Source organism: Podarcis liolepis, assembly GCF_965112155.1.
Source record: "Podarcis liolepis genome assembly, chromosome: 6".
Classification (NCBI taxonomy): Eukaryota; Metazoa; Chordata; class Lepidosauria; order Squamata; family Lacertidae; genus Podarcis; species Podarcis liolepis.
In genome coordinates, this window is record NC_139559.1 from 63,878,662 (window position 1) to 63,898,984 (window position 20,323).

General features: G+C 42.8%; 2 long non-coding RNA genes across 12 annotated transcripts in view; one reads left to right on the plus strand and one right to left on the minus strand.

Moving 5' to 3' along the window:
* The first annotated feature begins 280 nt into the window (after positions 1 to 280).
* Positions 281 to 20,323, plus strand: part of LOC310710105 — a 105,975-nt gene continuing 85,932 nt past the window's right edge. For 4 of the 11 annotated variants that reach the window (XR_014527798.1, XR_014527799.1, XR_014527800.1 and 1 more), the window contains exons 1-2: positions 286 to 457; positions 902 to 998. This is a non-coding gene — a long non-coding RNA (uncharacterized lncRNA). Of the gene's footprint in view, positions 458 to 901; positions 999 to 20,323 lie in introns of all 11 variants that reach the window. The other 7 variants (XR_014527793.1, XR_014527794.1, XR_014527795.1 and 4 more) reach the window with 4 other exon arrangements.
* Positions 4,449 to 16,008, minus strand: LOC310710123. The gene is made up of 2 exons (XR_014527824.1): positions 15,902 to 16,008; positions 4,449 to 4,584 (listed from the first exon to the last, which is right to left on the minus strand). It is a non-coding gene; the product is annotated as an uncharacterized lncRNA (long non-coding RNA).

Sequence of the window (20,323 nt, forward strand, 5' to 3'; positions counted from 1 at the left end):
CCCTTGTCTCCAGGGAGGGAAAACCACTTACAAAAGAAAACAAATAAGCAACTATGTCTTGAAGAAAAGGCTTGGGATAATATGTGTGTGTGTGTGTGTTTTCTTTGAATTTAATTTGGTACAATGATGCTCCAGTCAAAATAAAGATTTCATGTTTGCTAGCTGGACAAAGGGTTAAGAGACATGAGAGTTCCCTGCAAATTCCTAGAGGGCACTCTGTGAGGTCACATCCTCTGTTTGCACAGGGCAGGAAGAGAACAATAGGGGGAAAACTTACTACTTCCTTCCTGTCCAGAGCTCATTCTCTTTTACATCTTTCAGCTGTGGAGAAAGGGTGTAGTCTGTGCTCTATTGAGCACAGGCACCATATTCAAATGTGTGTTTTGTAATCTAGAAGTCTATTTTGCCTGACTTACTTGACTGCCATTTTCTGCTTGAATCAAGTCTGCAGTGTTATGTAAGCAAACAACATTTTAATGTTTACATTACAGGCTACTGTACTGTGTTGTTATCATTTAAGTTTGGAGCTGCAGGTTTCAAAATCCTGTCTTTATGAATGATTTATTTTACTTTGCTCAACTGGGTTCTGCAAAAAACCCTCTTCCCCTTCAGCCAAACCCAAGAACTTACCCAGTGGAGGAGGCTACAGTGAGTATTTCCAGCATCCCAACAGAGTAACTTTTTTTCTTCTACCAGGGACTACTCACCCCATAATTTCTGGCTGAAAACTGATGCTAGGCTCATCATTTTTGCCACAGATTCTGGAGCCAATTGCCCTAGGCCTCTGCAGGAAGAAACACTTAACAGGGAGCAATTCCCATGGACATAAAGTGGGGCTTACTTCTGAGTAATGTACAAGCTAATACACCGCAATGTTTCATTGTCCACTGTTTCTTTGCAGAGGAGGAGGATAGCGAACCAGAACAGAAGAGGGTACCACACAACTTTTCTCCCAGCGAAGCAGCAACTGCGGCAGCTGAGACCCCTTCTGAATCAAGGTAAGAGGCTTTAGGCCCCAGGTACATCTCCACTGCTTAAGTGTCTGCTCTTCCTTTTTCAAGTGAAAAAGACAGGGACCTCCTAGACACTACCTACGTGACCTAGGTGTCTCATCAGTTCAATTTTAATTTTATTATGGATTTATTTTGTTAAGTTGTGGGTGAACATATCAGACGACACAGCGATTATTCAAACAGCTCATGTTTATTCACAGGCCAGGATAGAACTGAACTGAACTGAAGGGTTCAGCCAGCCTGCTTATATAGAGCTCCACTAGAACGCAACAGTAACCATTTTCTGTAACTATCCAATCACTGAACGTCACTTTCGATCCCTTATTTGCATATGTGGACCTGAACTATCTACAGTATCCCCCTGCTGGCCCAGGGTGAGAACTTCAGTACATAACATATTTATTAAATGTTTATATTGTCCTTCATCCGTAGATCTCAGGGCAGTTGTCAAGTCTAGGTTCCCGGTGGCGCCATTGATTGCAAAGGATTGCGTTTGCCCAAATGACCTATATGGGCTTTCAAATGGGTCAAATGTATAATCTTCCCAGAAAACATGTGAAGAGGTTGTGTTTTTTTCCTTTTTTCTCCAACCTGCCTCTACTTTATCAAAGCAGAACCAATGACATTTATGTTTTGACGCTCAGACCTACAGAAGCTCCCTGTAGAAACTGCTGGCACAGTTGACATAATCACAGCCCCAATGATTTCTGACATAATGCATGAGATACCTTTCAGTAAACTTGTGCATGGCGGGGAATCCATAAATCCAAATTCAATTAAGTCATTTTTATGCTGCACATATTCACCATACAGTACATATCCAGCTCTTTTATCTTGTGAAGGGAAAGGTAGAGGCAGGAGAGACAACAGAACCACAACACTTATAAAAACGACTTGCTTACAGTCACTCAGTAATTATTATTCTAGCATTGCCCTAATACATTGTCCTACAAATGCCAAGGCAGGGAGATAAGCGTTTGCCTGTTGAAGGTGAAGAGCTCTGTTCTGTCTTTAGACATCTGGAGCTAAATCACTGCTATTTTCCCCCAGTGTGGGATTGTACTGGAGACACACTGTTGCTATGCCCTTCCCACCCCCCACCTCGCCTACTACATACAAGTCCTTTCTTTTTAAGGGCATTTCCCCATTATTTCAATCATTTATATCTTTGAATGCCTGACATTTTACAGTGCCCAAACCCCACGTTTCAGTGGGCATCAGTAAATCATCCCCCAACGCTGTGTCTTCCTTATACACTCTTCCATACATAACATCAATCATTTTGCCATTTCATAGGAATAAAAAAAGAAAGAATGTTTTCTTAACTGTGTCTTGCTTTATTGGCCACATTACATAAACAGGATGATTTATGAAGCAGGAAAAGGAAAGAAGGTGGTGTTTGCTCTTATGCGTTCTTCTCCCATCTGTGATTTTTGTTGTGTCTTTAGGCTTCATGGAAGCATCTTTGCACTAAGTTAGCATAGGGGCATGTGCAAATGTCTATACCCCCCCTTTAAGCTTTCTGAATGTTTGTAAAATGACTGTGCCTGCTTTTTGCTATGATACAGTGCAGATAACCTGACTGTTGTACAATATTTGCTGCTTTAGGCCATTGATAAGAATGGGCATAGTATGGGTTTCCTATACAAGTTGTGTCTTTGTCATGGAAACCAAGTTAACAGACATTAAGCATACCCTTGCCTCTCCTCTCTACCCCACTTTCTCTTTCTCTCTCACACACACATTCACAGTTGCTATGGTGGCACAAGATGAATGATCTTCCCTGCAGTTTCATTGATGACATACAGCCCTGTAATGAACTGTCAGTTCTTTTGTAGGGTTGACTTTTGGGGATTCGTAGCTTCTACTGATCCAAGGCCAGCGAGTGTTTTCCACTTTTCTTTAATGAACTGTGGCTTCTGAAAAAAACAACACACCAACCAGTGTTTGTGGGCAGATAGAGAACCAAGCTAAAACACATTATTTTTAACTAAGCTAGAGACCTAGTAGGCTAGACAGTGAAAACAAAGGTGGACAGGAGCAGAAATAAGTTGGGTAACAACTTATTTTAGTATTTTTATTTGGCTGCCTGATACCTGTGATTGTTGTTCAGCATTCGGACAAACAAAGAAAAGAATGCTGCTTTCACACTGTCCCTTCCTTCCTGTCTCTTTACTGCAACTACTGCCCTCTAAACTAATTTCTTCTGCTGTGGTGTGCCTTTGCTTGCCATTGGCTTAAATTTGGTAGCTGGCCATTTTGGAACCTACTCTTTGCATGCACCAGACACAGTAGAATTCTCAAAATGGTGGCTGACAGGCACCAATGGTGCACAGCAGTAGGGGGAAAAAGATACAAGAAACAGCATGGCATTGTTGACCCAGGCAATTGTGAAACCGTGGGTTGGAATCCACTACTACAGCAACAGCATGGGAAGCTCAAATCTGAAATTATGAAGCCTTCTGCATGAGGCTAAAGCTTCAAGGAAAACACTATTGGAAGAATTCCATCTTGTTTATCCATGCGCTGTACAGTAGTAAAAACTAGCTATCATGAAGACAACCCCCCCCCCCCAAATAAAATCTGGGCTTCCTCTGCCTTGAAATCCTACATTCTTAGAGTAGAAAATTAGGCAGGATATTAACACTTTCCTTGCTTATTTTGTGTATAATTAAATATTCAAAGTTATGGACAAGTAATCTTGAAGAATTAGACTTCCCTAGCTGCCTGTGGCCCCTGTAGGGCTGAGAGTATTTCATAATGAAGAGGCGTACTGGGGAGTAATGAATAGAGGTATTGTGTAGAATGGGGGGAACCTGGCAAACAACTGCATGACTACGCTATAAGGTTACAAAGAGACAGTGGAGAATGGGACTTGGCTCACGCTCAGGTAGAGCTTTCCTTTTCCTTTTCATTAAAGTTCTTTGTTGATAACTTCTGCATTCACATGCATTTGAAAAAAGCGTCATATCAAGGACTCTGCATCTTTGCAAGGAAAACAATATACCAGGAAGCATTTCAAAACACAGGCAGCATCTTCTGCAGAAGCTTGTTTAGAAAATAGGTTTGGCTAAACAAAAGCCTTGGAAATAACATAATCAGCACTGCCCCTGTTTGGGCGCATGGGCCGAGGGAGGAACAATTTGTCAAAGATACACGCTTGTAATGTTCAAAGAAACAATTTTCTAGCGCAGTGTTATCTCTTGCAACTCCTCTTTTCTATCAATTGTTTGCTATACGTTTTTGTTCAAGAGAAAAATTAGGCACGCTCTGGAGTGTTTGCTTGGTCTGGAATTTCCCCCCTGTGCCAAGCTGTTTAATTTATGATGCCCTTCCATAAGAAAAAGCATCTTGGAGACACTGTACACACTGTAGCAGAATATCTAATTTATTTATCCTCCAACCAAGGCCCTGGGTCAGCCTTCCCCAACCTGGTGCCGTCTGGATGTTGCTGAATTTCAGCCCCCGCCTGCCCGCCAGTGCTAGCCATTAGGGATGATAGTATTATTATGGTGGTTGTTGTTGTTAATCTCCTTCCACATATATGCCCAAGATGATTTACAAACATATTCTGAAAAAAAGATGAAATAATGTTAAGAACTGTATAAAAAACAATGGAATATGGGTTTAAAAACAACACAAAACAGACACCTAAGGCAGAGAGACCTTTTCATCTAGCTGGAAACGACTCCAATTGTTTCCAGAAACTACAGATCGTGAATAGACAGTACAGCAATGTCCAAAGGCAACCAGGATGGGGAAAGCTGTGCATGCATTATTTAATTGTTGCAGTCACTCGACTCGTTGATTAAGGTTGGATATGTGGATTCCTACACCAGTGTTAACTAGGGCTCTAACCTGTGAAATGGCTTTGGGCGCCGAGAGAAATGTTCTGAACATGTCTTTGGACGTTTCTTCATCCAGGCAGTGGCTGGGATACAAAGAGCTCCTTCAGGCATGTGCATGCCCAGTGGGATTTCCCCTTTGAATGGCAGTCTGCTGTGCCACATCACAAATGCTTTTTAAACTCCCTTCAGTTTTCCTCACGCAGCATGGAGGGCTAATGGTAAAAAAAGCTACAACCCACATTTTTTTTCTAAAAGGAAACCCACATGTACAACTTACAAAAAAAAGCAGCTGACAAAAAAAAACAAAACAAAACATTGGGTTGTATCCAAATGTGCTTTTCGACCCATTGAAAAGCTGCTTTGGATTTAGTGGAGAAATCTAGGAAGTCCCTGTGTTTGTGCAACCTCTTGTGTGAGACACTGCACTTTTGAATGGGCAACCAGTATGAAAACGAGAAACACAAAGAAAAACCTTAGCTCTAGCCTCTTTTTCCCCATGCTGCGCATAATTTAAAAAAAATATTTATTTATTTTCATTTTTATACTTCCCTTCATCCTTCGATGTCAGGGTGGTTCACAACATAAAAATACAATATAAAAACACAAAATACATAATAAAAATAAGAACCAAATCAATAATCCCCCTCTCCCACAACACATCTATCGTGTCACTTCTTACTTGCCCCAAATCTCCTTGCGATTCAGTGTACATGCAAAACTGTCCGCCCCCAATATCTATTACTCTCCTAAAATTGTAACTCACCATGCAGTCTTATTCATGTCTGCTCAGAGGTAAGTCCTAATGGTTAACATCTTACTTAGTTCTGTGTGGCTTACTTCCAGATAAGTGGGTACAGGATTACAGTCTTTGTTTCCTAGCTGGAAGAAATTTGTCCTGATCTATATGTGGATGTCCAGATATTATGGAATAACAGAATCATAGAATTGTAGAGTTGGAAGGGAATCCAACCACCTTGTAACCACAATGATGCTAATATTTTACAATCTGTTTTCAGTGATATTGGACAACAGCTGGCTTGCCTTTGTTGATTACAATTACTGCCTGAGTCTTGAGATCGTTGTATGGGGGAAATGCTTCATTTTTTGTCATATACAGTCTTCAGAGTTGTTTTTTTTAATAGAATTTTTGCAGCATCATTGTAGAGTTGCATCCAAAGGTCCCATTCCTTCCACCAGAAAAAGGAAACCTGTGGATGCACCCCTGAATGCTTCTAGCACAGTTGCTGCTTGACTTTTTTTTGGAATTGTGGAGCTATTCTAGAAACCCGAACTTGTGATTACTTTGTTTCCTCACAACTTTCGCTTCTCTTTGTTATGTTGGTTTCTGTGTTCGGAATAGGTTTGTTTAGATGGTTTTGGTTGGCTGTAGAAGCAGGCAATCCTTCAGGCGCTCTGAAACCAAGCCATATGCATGGTTTTTCAGGAGTAGCACTTTGAGTTGTACCAGGAAAAATATTGGAAGCCATGGAGGAACACCATATGTTTCCATTTCACAGCCCCAGTTAGCAGTCTAGCTGAAATCTAACATACCATTCGTTGCAATCATTTAACCTGGAGATGAAATAGTTCTGTAGAAACCAGGCCTTCCTTTGCAGTTGGTTGCCCAGCTATAATAGCATGCATTTAAGTCATGGACTGGTGCTAATCCAAGTATTACAGCTCAAAGTTTCCACAGTAGGTCTGAGCATGCTAGGAACACAATGACTTCCTGATCCACAGGGTATCCCTTTAGTGAGAAACAGTTGGCTAGAACAACATGATGTTGCCAATACTGCAATGTTTTCATCTAGAAAGGAAAACGTAGCTCTGTAGCTCGGCGGTAGATCACATGTTCTACATATAAAAAGTCCCAAGTTCAATCTTTGGCTTCTCCATGTGAGGCTGGGAAAGACTCCTGTTTGAAACCATGGCGTGTGGTTGATAGACATTATAGGCAATACTGAATTAGATAAACCTATGGTTTAATTTGGTACAAGCCGTCTTCCTATGTTGTAGAATCACAAAATATATTGGATAATTACAATGGGTGTAAAAAAGAGAAGTCGATAATTTACAGCTCTCCACAGGCATCTAATTGCTCTGGGGAAAAGGGAAGCACAATACATTTTTTTAAGCTTCAGTACAGTGGACAATTCACTAAGTGATAAATTACAATGCTGGACAGTTTAATCTATGGAATACTGGTCATCTGTACATCTGCCCTCATGGTGGTGTGGAGAATCCTGTTATACCACTTAGAACTGACCAGAAATCGAGGGTTGCCAGGAAATTCTAAGGTTTCCTTTACCATGTAGGCAAAAATTATAGACGAGCATCTCATCATGTGGTTGTTCAGGTAAATGGTTCTATGAAATGGGAGAAAGGGTAGAGAACTGCCTGAGTGCATGTAAAAGGGAAAAAGGTGCACCTATTCATCGTTGAGTTGGTGGACCTGCCCCAGAAAGTAACATTTTTCTATATGGCAAGTTTCACAACCTGATTTAAGCATTTCTCAGTTTTCTAAAAAGCATTTTGCAGTGTAGGATAGGTGCAGAAAGGAAGATTGACTTCAGGGGAAAAAGAAAAGAAAAAAGTCCCATTGTGCTCTTTTCCCTATGCCCCTCTCTGGATTGGAGCACAGTGATTTTGAAATAAACACCAGTATTAGTCAGGGACTGTCTCCCCCTCCCATTTTTTTTAAAAAAAGAAAGCTCTTTATGTAATCTAGCCTTACTGATTGATTAATAGTGTTCCCTGGGGTGAAGTCTTCAATAGGCTCTGTTTGAAAAAGAATTGTTAAAAGCTGAAGAGCCACATTATATACTTTATAGGTCAAAAACAGCACCTCAAATTGTTCTCGAAAGACAATAGGAAAATAGTGCAGAAGCTTTTGTGGGTAACAAGCCTCCGGTAACCAGGCTCCGCTAGGAGGTAGACTGCAGGATTCTGCCTCAGTTGGCAATATTCATCTCTTATTGAGAGCAATCATGGAAGATGTGTGATGATCAATTTTACATGTACCATTTACAGTGCTTTCGAGCCTCACTCTCATGCTGCTGTGCAAGTTTAAATGTGCTTATATTAGCTTTCTAAAATTGTTGATGGTGATACAGAAAGGAATAATTAGAATCGTATTTTATCCTTCCTGCATGTTTTGGGTCACCTGTGAGCAAATGACATTACCTGAAGTGCATTTTTAGTCCACCATTTGGGTGACCCATTGGGAATGGCTTCTCTAGATATTTTATCTCTCATTTCTGGAGGAAAGTGGCTCATTGGTCACAGTGACCTAGGCCCAGATTAACATTCCTTGAGTCATACCCATTTCGATGATGGACTCTTTGTCATAGCCATTTCCTGAACCTCCCTGCTCTCTGTTAAGAAAAAGGCAAGGTAAACATGAAATGCTTCCCTCTCCTTATTGACATCTCCTGGTGTGTGTGTGTGGGAGGGGAGAACTTCTCAATTTTGCCAGCAGTGTGCTCTTTTCCTTTCCTTCAAAGCAGATATATATTTTTAATCAGTGCTGGTGCACATAAACCATGCCTTTTGAAACTGACATGGTTTTCTCTAGCTTTAATTTCAACAGATGTTAGAAAGGGGCAGTGGTAGAATTGACAGTGTATCAGATTCACTGGAAACCAAGTGGTTAGATGTTGAAGGAAGTGGTGATGGGTGGGTGGGTGGGGAAGTCATGCAGAAGGAGGGGGTAATACCTTGCCAGACTGTCACCAACCATGCCATGAAGGTAGTTGTGGGCCAATATGGGTCTGCATTTGAGGTAGACAAGTGAGAAAGTAACTGGAACTGGCAAAGATTCCCAGGTGATTTTTCAAACATCTTGCAGGTGGAATCTCTATCTCTCTGTGAAGAGGTAGCTGCTGTTTCCAGTGACCTCTCCTGCTAATATGAACTGAATAAAATCTTCAAGAAAAGGTGCCATAGTGATCTTGAGTATGCATTCTAAGAGACTGGATCAGCTTCTCAGATCAATTCACTGTTTATGCCAGCATTGTGAATGTTATATGTGGGAAGAAATAAGCAGCATATTAAATGTTCTTTATGTAAAGAAGTATTATGAAGACATGAATTGCTACAGCTTTGACCATTTCCTTTTTATATCATTATTTCCGCTTATTAGCCCTGTCTTGAACCACCATTGACATTGACCTTGATGCCCCAAACAGCAATAATCTGTGCAATCCTATGTATATTTATCTACTTAGAAATCCCACTGTGTTTGATGAGACTTGCTACCTAGTAAGTGTGAATACGATTTCAGTCCAAAATTATTTCAAGATGCAAGAACTACTCTCTCTGTCAAACATGCCAGATGATAATGTCAGTTGAAATCATCCATTTCCAGATGGTGGTATTCTGAGATCTAAGAAATTCAATGAGCATATTAAGTTTTCCATGTAATTTATGAGGATTAATTCCAAATTAAAAATAAATATAAGCAAGCTGTGGGCCAGTCTCTTTGTATAAACATTTGAAATGACCACAGCAACCTCAGATGGCCCCAGTATTTCCAGTCTGTAGGCACTGGTCAAGTCAAGCTTCTCTAAGATACTTTAGCTGTTGTAAACAAATAAACAACAACAACAAAAAGGAAATAAATTGAAAATCTGCTCCGAAAGGAATGGTAAAGTAAGGCATCTGTTTAGACTTCTTTGAAACTCCCAGTCAATACCAGAGTCTTTTCCTATGAAAGTCTGAATTTGTTTGTATTTCATATAAATCAGTTGACCTGGTCTCAGCAGCACTGCCTTTCAAATTGTTATATTCATTTCATTCCGAGCTTATTTCTTCCACAATTGGTCTCTGAGGTTTTATTTGCTGGTTCATTTCTTTCAGCCTGCAGCAAGCTTTGCTCTCTTCACCCACCCTCTGCTTCACGCAGCTCTTCTGGGTCTTCTGGTCTACAAAAGGTCAGGTTGTAGTGGTTTGTTTTTAGATTTGGGCATTGGACTGTTTCCTACTCGTGCCATGCAAACCCAAGCCATTCATTTCAGGAAGAATGCAACACCCTGTAGAAAGGAAAACCTACACAGAAATTATTGGAATGCCTTGAACAACACACTTTAATAGAACTGTCCTCGCCTCATATAATGTACCTGCTTCACATTCAGAAATGTTCATTGGCAAATATAGCAATAATGGACATGACCAAACATTCCACAGCTTTTTCTTCCTCTCCAATGGCATATTAATCTTCTCCTTGTTTTCCAATATGATATGCATTCATTATACACCAGAGAAAATGAGTTCAATTTAGCTAAGGCTGCAAGGATTGCTCAACTATATCAATTAAATGGTGCAATTAACTGAATAATTTGTATATCAGACATTTGTTAAGTGCATTCAAAGTCTATTCCTGGGCTTGTAACAGCAATGTGCAGTTATTCACGGCATTCTTAAACAAAGGAATGTGTTGATTAGTTAGAGAAGATGCTCCTCTTTCAGTTGTTAATACTGGGTCTTATTTCAGTTGCCAGCTCATACTCTGGAGAGCGCAACACAGTTCAACACTGCCGAAAGGTGGTGAGACCTCTTGGCTTCTCCTGCTCTATCTACTCCATCTCTTTCCTCAGCCTCTTCACATGCAAAGCAAAAATCCTGATAAGATATGAGGAAAAGAACTGAATAGGAGATTCTTGGTTTGTTTTTGCACCTCTTAAAGGTTTAGTGTAGCAAAATTAGCCTTATTGCTTCTATAGGCGTCTTTGCTCTGTGACCATTGCAAGCTGCATTGTACCCAAGATGCAGTGCAAAGCTCCCTGATGCAGCACCAGAATTCTGCCCAAATGTTGATGCTTTAACAGTTATATCCCAAGGATTATGCATAAAGGGGGCTTTTAGTCTCCCCTTTTTGGTGGCAGTCCCCACAAAGACACCTCTAAAGTTTAGAGGGCACATGCATAAAAATGCATGTATTGGTGATAACAACATTGAAGACTGCATGATTATAGTAGGGTAAATTGCTTGCAGAAATGTGTATATGGGGCAATCCTATCCAAGAGTTTACCTCACCTCTCTGCACCAGAAGTGGGATAATAGTTAAATATTGGCTCCTGCCTTTATGTCCGCCCCCCCCCCCAATTGAATTTTGTCAGTGCGGGAGGTGTGCCAGTGAGGAGGGATTGAACCCATCTTCCTTCATGCAATTTGGTTGTGTATGACTCTGCTGCTGTGGATCTCTATTGATCTTACATACAAAGCTCAAAGGCTGTGTCCCATTGAATCCCTTCACAAAGGGAATGAACATAAGAAACAGTATTGGTAAAACATAATGAAATGAAACTAGAAAGATAAAGCCAAATTCATGTTCCAGACTCATGCTGTTTTGATCTTTGTAGGTCAACTGTGCTGCAAAAATCAAAATTTATACATAGTTGTGTAGGGCAAGGAGATACGGGGGGGGGGGGGAAGCTTGGTGAATGAAGTTAAAGGAAAATGGATAGTAAATGGATCTATATTGTGAAACAAAAAGTGCCACCTGGGTCAAGCTGTTGTTTCATCTACAGCAGCTTGACCCAAAAAACAGTTTTTACCCAGGTTCTGGGAAAGCTTGGATGTTTGAGTGTTTAATATGTGTATGAAAAATAATAATGAATGATGAAACAGAGTTTTACTGTGCTTGACAGTAAACTCCTAGGACCTAGAACATAAATGTTTGCAATACAGTTTGTTTGCCTTTAACACACACACACACACAGAGAGAGAGAGAGAGAGAGAGAGAGAGAGAGAGAGAGAGGGATGCAGATGACATTTAGGGTGGTAGAAAAGACAAAAACAAAGCTTGAACAAACTGTCAGGCTCATTGACCTTATCTACCTTACAGTACTAAAAACCTAAATAAATACACAGAGACCTGGGCAGGTCATGGCAAGAGAACTGACTTGCCTCGCTTGCCTTGGTGTGTTTGAAAACTGGCTCAGTGAATCTTCAGGAAACAAGGCAAAGCCTGCAAAGAGCGTTTCTTAAGCTGGGTTTGTAGACAGTGGTGAATTCTTAGCACTCATGAAACCACCAGAACAAAAGAACTTTGATGTCCATTGGGGGGACATCAAAGGCGTTCTGAAGCAGATATCGACACTGGTAGCCATAGGAGCTAAGGCTGCAGCTAATAATGGCTTTTCAGATTTGCAATCCAAATATACGTGCATTATTGAATCAAAATGGACAACTCCATAACTTTTGTTGTCAAAATTGGTTGGAACATTTACCTAGTTTTGCTCAGAGCCTGGCGGCCTCATAGCTCCCTTATGCCCAAGATACCTGGAGTCTGGATTTGTAAACAGGACTCGGGGACTGTGTAGCTCACTTGGCCTGATTCCTCTGGAATTGCAATAGATTTTGTTGAGCACCTACACAAATCCTACAGCATGTTCTGCATCTGCAGACAACCAAACCCTACCACCAGATTTGGAAAGGCATTCAGTGTCATTTTGATTCAGCATGTGACCGGTCATGTGTTCCTCTTAGTTGCATGCATGGGCTTACAAGCATTCTGATGCTTTTCACTGCAATTCATGTACCGCAACCTCATCTTTGACTGTTCAAAGTGGCATCACACTTTCAGTTCTATATACACTTGCTTTAGAGTAAGCTCCATTGACTTCAGTGGGGTTTAGTTTTGAGTAATGAGCATAGCTTTGGTTTGCCCTACCTCCTGGAGCCTGAAATAGCCTTAAAGATCTCCCAGCTTCTTTGTTTTTCAAGCCCAGAGATGATCCGATTCATTAGAACCACCAGAGAAGACGTTTTCAAGGAAGGAGAGAGGAATTGAATTTTGAGGCAAAAATAACAAAACATCTCGAATTTTTACTGCTCTGCATTGAAATAATACATGAGAGAACATGCTGGTTAAAGCCAGAGCTTTATAGATAAAGGTCACATGTTGAATGTTTGCATAAATTTGCCGCACAGATTGCTTTGACATGTCACATTCTGTAAGCGCAGGCTCTCTTGTGGTGCTTTAGAGCAGCAGATACACATGCTCACCCTGTACAGCCATGGAGTATCATTTGCCTCTTGTGAGATGGTTCACTTAAAAGCACAATGCATTTCCATTGAACTGAGAGTAGAGGATTTTTCTTCCTTTTACTTATTGGCCTTTCCAATGCAGAACTGCTGTACCTAGCCAAAGATACTATCTTCTTCATATGCGGTTCAAGGGTATGCACATGGGCTTTCAACAGTGTCAGACTCTAATGCCCTTGCTCTCCTTCTGCTTATTCAGCACCCATTTCCCTAACTTTTTGAGAGCTTGTAGGAGATGATGTGAGTGAGATTACCTGGAACACACAAGATGCACCAACCAGACCAACCAAATATGGTATAGAAATTTGTTGTTTTATCCTTTCATTCCAGGGAGCTGAAAGCATCATTTTAGCCATCGCAGCCTTATGGCACATTTGGCCAAATACTGTGATTTGTCGAGAGATTCCTCAGTGTGCATGAAGAACAACCCCATGTCCCTTTTGCCCTGCTCTTTCCATTCACAGGTTTGCACTTTAAAGCTCTGTGTCTGAACCCCCGCCCTCTTTCCCCTGCGAAAACTCGCTCTTTAAAGCTGAATTGGAGCAAATAGCTATTTGGGTTTTTAATAATTACCATTTGGTTCCATTCAGCTTTAAAGAGTGGCGTATCGTGGAGCAAAAAAGGGGGGGGGGCTGAGATACAGAGCTTTAAAGTGTAGGTCATGCCTGGAAAGTGCAGAGGAAAGGTATGGCTAAGCCCTCAGTCCTGTGAATGTTATCTCATAGAACTCAATAAAACATACTTCTGAGGTGATATGCATAGGACTGAGAAGTTATTCTCTCTTTCTACACATGCACATAGAAAATACCCATTTTCTTTAGTAGCAAGGGTTGGGAGGGGATTAATGGCAAGTGGGTGGAGAAGAGCTGGATTCAACTATAGATTATCTTAAAGGCATCATTGCATCCAGTGGCCGTGGGTTCAGTTTTTTAAGCTAGTATTTGCAGGGGGGGGGGAGTGGGAATCCCCCACTGGTGCCAATGGGTAATTTCCTTCCAAATTAAGAAAAGCACCAGCTTCAGCAAATAAATTTTCCTAGGACCGCAGTGGAGGAGAAAAAAGTTAGCTGCTCCTCTCTGTATCTCTTATGATTCCATTAACTGACATTCACCCCTCAGCTGATGTGATTTGTATTTTTATAAAATAGAAAATCTGCACACTAGATGAGCAAAGGGACACTTAATATGTAGCTTGGTCCTCAGCTGCATAGTGTCTTCCGCCTCTAGTTAAGGATTGGCACCGCATCTGTATTTGTAGAGGGGTGTGTGCGCGTGTTTAAATTAATAAAATCATTTCTGGGTTAGGGATCAATTCCAGAGAAAGAAAGGTGTTTGTGGGAGATGGCAGTGTGAGAGCCTAATTGAACAAGACTGAAGTTCCAGGGATTTGTAAGTGGAACAGGTGAAAATGGCAGTGGCGATAATTTAATACTAATTACTTCCATCCTAGCAACTGTCTGCCAGGTGCTCTAAAGAACAAGAAAAGAGAGCTAGGCATGCACAGATCCCTTGTCCAGCTTTTCATGACAGGACAGCTGGGGGTAAAGGATCGCTTTAGCAAAACCTCGGTGCCTATATTGTGAGTTTCATTTTTGCTCACTTTGTCCATCATTTCATTTATTCATTTATTTGCTTCCTTAGTTACATTTATATCATGCCTTTCAGTCTAAGACCATTTGCTGTCATGTTTCATAAAGCAGATGAAAAGAAATTAAAATTACCTATGCGAAGCAACACCACAACTGGATCAACATATACTATACTGGGGGAGGAGGGAGATGAAATCACAGCAGGAGCATGAAAGCAGAAATGGAGGCACAATAATAAATAAATGCTATGTTAGTTCATTAGTCCTATTCTATAAAAAAGGGGCCACCAAAAAGAGAAAGGTCGGCCCTTGTAGTCCCTGTGATTACAAATGAGAATTTTGGTTTGATTTCTGTCATTCTGTGACTTGTTTTCATGTTGCCTCAATGCAAAGCCTTAACACAAAACTCTTGCAGTAGAAGATCCTCAGGGCATAAGAGAGAGAAGAAAAGAAGCAATGTACCGTATTTTTCGTCCCATAGGACGCTCCGTCCCATAGGACGCACCAAGTTTTTTTGGGGGGAAATAAAGGAAAAATGTTTTTCCTTTATTTCCCCCCCAAAAGCAGGTCGGGGAAACTGAACCAGGTCGAGGAACAGCGGGATGGCGGCGCTGCGCCTCCCTGCTGTCCCCCGAGCTTGTGGGGCTGGCCCATGTCTGCCCAGCGCGAGGGGCGCTCTGCATCAGGGCGTCCCGCCCGCCGGGCGGCAGGCTGCTATCCACAGCGTGGGGAGCTTTGCGGGGAACTCCTGCAGGGCTCCAACATGCTGCGGATGTCTGCCCGGCGCGGGGGGCGCTCTGCTTCAGCTCGCCCCTCCCGCTGGGTGGCAGGCTGCTATCCGCAGCGTGGGGAGCCCTGCGGGGAACTCCTGCAAGGCTCCCCACACTGCGGATGTTTGCCCGGCACGGGGGGCGCTATGCTTCAGGGCGCCCCTCGCGCTGGGCGGCAGGCTGCTATCCGCAGCCTAGACATCCCTGCGGGACCTCCCGCAGGGCTGCCTAGGCTGCGGATGTGTTCCCGAAGCGCCGGGGACTCTGCTTTCAGGACGCCCGACGCTCCGGGAAGCAGGCTGCTATCCGCAGCCTAGACAGCCCTGCGGGACCTCCCACAGGGCTGCCTAGGCTGTGGATGTCTTCCTGAAGCCTGGAGAGCGAGAGGGGTCGGTGCGCACTGACCCCTCTCGCTCTCCAAGCTTCAGCAAAAGCCTGCATTTGCCCCAGAGGACGCACCCAGATTTCCCCTTCATTTTTGGAGGGGAAAAAGTGCGTCCTATAGCGGAAAAATATGGTACCTTGTATGTAAAGAATGTACCCCGAAGGAAGTCTCTCATTAGAAGAGCATCCATGGAAACATGGCATTGAACAGGAAGTAAAACCCCAGCAGCCAAGTTGAAGAAACCCCTCTTACCTTTGCCACACATCTTAAGAGGCTTCAGTCAATAAGCATGGCTGCTTTCCACAAGCTTTGACTCCAGCAAGATGGAGTGCAGAGCAGATTGCAGCCATGTCTTCCAAGTAGGTGGCAGAATATTGCTATGGGGAAGGTGACTCATCCTTGCATAAGTGTCAGCCCATGTTCAGCATTCAGCAGCACCGCAGTTGGGCACAAAGAAGTACGATATCACTGCTACAATGTTCTCTTTAAAGCCCAGCGTAGCAGAGTGACTGGAGCTTTGGGCTTGGATGTGAGAACCCTCCATTCATTTTGCTGTTCAGCTGAAGCACACTGGGGCAGCCCTGGGCAAGCCATGGTTTCCTGCCCTACTCTGGTTGTGATAGCTAAAACGCTGTTTCAGTGCTAAGGAAGGAAGGAAAAAATGAACAAGTGTCTCTGATATATAATCCTCTATCCCTTTATCTCCTACAAGTTCTCAAAAAAATAAGCAGAGGAAGAGCTGCGGCATGTGGGGTTGGCACTGTTGGAAGCCCATGGATGAGCCCTGGGATGTCCTAGCTTTGCTGCTCCATCTCCCCTTTCTTCTTGTTGCTTGGTGAAGTGTTGTTGCTCAGAGATACAGCATCTGCTTTGCTTGCAAAGGATCCCAGTTTCAGTCCCCAACATTGCCAGGAAGTGCTGGGCGAGAACCCTGGAGAGCTGCTGAAGTCAGCACTTGAGTAATTTATAAGGTGGATTTCAGAATCCAGTAACAGAATTTTTAGATCAGACTTCAGAATTGATATACCTGTATTATTATTATTAATTTAAAAAAACCAAAGCCTGGATACCAGGAATTCAACGTGGTGCTTCTGCGAACACTCCATCAGTACATCAGCTCTCCATGTGCTGTTCTGGGGGTTCGACTAACCCCTGCAACCTAATTGGGATGTGTGCAGGGGTTGTATGGGGCAAGGAGAGGGAAGGGGAAAGCCCTATAGCACAAGTCCTTGGATGGGTCCCATTAGATGAATCCATCCCCATTTGGGGGGCATTTTGATGACAAAGCTTGGAGCAGCATCACTGATTCTATGCTGCCAAGGACAATGCAAGAGCTAAAGATTATAGCATGACAATGAGACCTTCTCAATCTATTTCCAGGCCCATGCAAAAAACAAAACAAAAAACCAAATCCAATGGTGTGTCCAACTTTGCATATCAGATCATGTAAACAAAACTTTCATCGATCTGCAGTCAGTGCCCCAATCCTTTCTATAATGCAAAAAGCTCTGTGCCATACACACTGACAGGCCAGTGTTCTCCAGGGTTTGAGGCAAAAGTCTCTCTTAGTCCTAACTGGAGATATTGGGGTTGGGCCTGGGACCTTCGGCATGCAAAGGCGATGCTATGGCCCTTCTCCTAGTTCAAAGATGCCCTACAAGGAATTGATTTGGCTCAACGCAGTTCAGATCATGTGATCTGTTCCAGAGATAATCAAACCCGTGTTGTTTACTATCTCATCACAATGGAAACCTGACAAACTGTGTTTTTGTTTATTTTCTTCTCCATGCTCCCCAGGCAATGTGCAGGGCAGCCTTTCCGAACTTGACACCCTCCAGACTACAACTCCCATCATCCCTGACCATTGGTCTAGCTGGCTGGGACTGATGGGAGTTGGATCTCAGCAAGATTTGGAGGGCACCAGATTTGGGAAGGCTGAGGATGTCTTATCCTATCACAGTTCTGGCACGGACTGAAATGTCCTAAGCGCTGAACTGTGAAAGAAAATCTGTTAGCCTCTAGGACAAAATGGCAATATTTAAATGCATCTCTGGTGCATTGCCTGTGAACAAACATGAAACCTTAAATAGCATACTTAAGAAAGGTTTCATTTTTGTTTTTCAAGAGAATGGCCATAGGAGCTCCTGCTGCAATGATTCTATGAGCCAACTGGATCAGTTAAGCACGCTCCCCACCGCCATCAATTCTGGTTTTGTCGCTTTGTAGGGATACAAAAGAGGAACAGAGAGCAAAAGTACCAGTTGTGCTTTTCCAAGCAGAGCCACGATGAAAGTGGTTTAACGGGGTTCAGGCGGAGAGGGTGCGGCAGCTTGCCAGTGTTTAAGCCAAAGCAAACTGCTGTCAACATGGAAATGGCTGGAGAGGCTGACCTCATGCCTCCCAGGATTAAGCTGAAATCTTGCTGGCGCCATGGTGGGAGTATTGAAAGGAGCTGTAATTCTGCCAGTTTGCATGAGCCAAACTGGCAGGGCCCATGCGCACAATCAGCAGCTGAATGGGATCTCTCCCCCTGCTCGCCCCAATATTAACAAATAAGTAGAAGCTGCTTAGGGCTGTAAGAAAAAAAAGATGCAGGCAGCCAGGGAAGCGGGGGGTGGGGGGGAAGGCCAAATTGCCTGCTACCTGGAAGAGCGCAATTGTGTGAAGGCTGCTGTTATGAAATTGCTGCACCAGAATAATAGGCGAATTGTTCCAATGCCTTCCACTTCTCCTGTGGATTAACTGACTTTACATTATTTCCCAGTGATACATGCTGTATTATTTATTGCCATAATCAGTAAGATCCCAATGCCATAAATAACTCGGATCCGACGATGTGACTTTGCTTTATGGACCCACATTAATGGTTTAAATTAGATTTCATAGGAAGCAGCGATTGCTTTGTGTCTTCCACGAAGATGCTCAGATTTCCTTGCATCTCAACTCCGGCCCTCCGTCTGTGAAATGTTTTTTTTTATAGAGAAAGGAGCAGAAATCCTAAAATATATTGACTTATGTGAGTACAATCAACCAAGGGAAGTGTATTACAAGAGGGAGGATCACAGGCCATTTATGTTATGGGGAGCCACTTCCCTCCAAGGATACAAATGGGTGACCTTTACTTGCAGCGTTAAATGCCCAGGGGTCATTTGTGCAAGACACAGGGAGCTTTAGCTGGAACAGGCCAATCTCATAATGGCTGTGTCAGCCGCAGCAGTGCAAGAACAGGCTTGTGCTGCAGCAGTTAAAATAGCATTTTATGTGATGTTAATGGTGCAGAGTCACACAGATATGTCCTGCTTGCCAAATACATCACCCCCCAAAGACATCTTGGCACCACATGTTGCTGGCACAAAGGGCTATAGCTAGGGATGGATGTGGAAGAGGGCTTCCTTCCCCAGGGAAACTCCAGACCCATTCCTTGAATTTTCAGCTCTCAGTGAACTGGGTCCTCTGAAGATCCATTTATTTGAGCAGACCTTTAGAGGATATCAATGGTTGACCTGGTTGTGGTATTGCTGTTATTGCTTCTGCTGGTTTCTTGTTGTTGTTCTGTTCTTCTGTTTTGATTTGTGGCTGATATTGTCATTCCCGTTGTGTTTTATTATACCCTGCCCTGGGATCACTACTGCGATGAAGCGGGTGGGGAATAGCCATGTCTTTTCAATAAGCCGGTCAGTCGGTAATAGTGGGAAAGGAATTCTGAGGGTTCCAACAGTGCCTGAAAATGAAAGGCACCGAGGCTCAGATTAAGTCGGCAGCCGTGCTTTGCTGCTCTTCCCATCCCAGCCACTGTAGGCACTAAAGGGGGGAATTGGGTCTAGTGCTGGAATAAAGCTGAGAATTTATTCCCTTGTATCATTCCTATAAATTGTGGACCTTGATGCCAGTGCTACTACATGTTAGAGAAGAAAATCAGAGACAGAGCTATACAGGCAATACCCAGCTTGGACCACCACATCATAATATAATGATGATGATGATGATGATGATGATGACAAGAACAATATTTATATGCCACCCATTGGACTGGGTTGCCCAAGCCACCCTGGGCAGTTTCCAAAGATTAAAACACAGTAAGACACCAAACATTAAAAACTTCCCTATACAACGCTGCCTTCAGATATCTTATAAAAGTCAGATGGTTGTTTATTTCCTTGACATCTGGTGGGAGGGCTTTCTGCAGGGTGGGTGCGACTACTGAGAAGGCCCTCTGCCTCACTTCTTGCAGTGAGAGAACCACCAGAAGGCCCTTAGCGCTGGTCCTCAGTGTCTGGGCTGAATGATGGAGGTGGAGATGTTCCTTCAGGAATGCAGGGTTCAAAGCTGTTTAATTAATCAACCTGGCCCAAGCAAAAAGACAAATCACAAGGGGGCAGAAAGGTGCCTACCATGATATCCTAGGGGATAAAAATTTCCCTCATGATCTTGCATAAGTCTAGTTAAAATTTCAGAAGGCACCTGTCCTCAACTTCGTCTACGGTGTGAATGGAAGGCAATTTTGTATTCTTTTGTGAAGCTGTAAAGTATGTACACCTTTTGGTTCTCTCACAGTATGTGTCAGTCTCTGAAAATATATAAAGCAAAAATGAAAAAAGCAACATGCCTTGAAAAGGTGATGCAGGCATCATGAATGACTTCAGCCCTGCGGCATTTAAAAAGGTATAATGATCC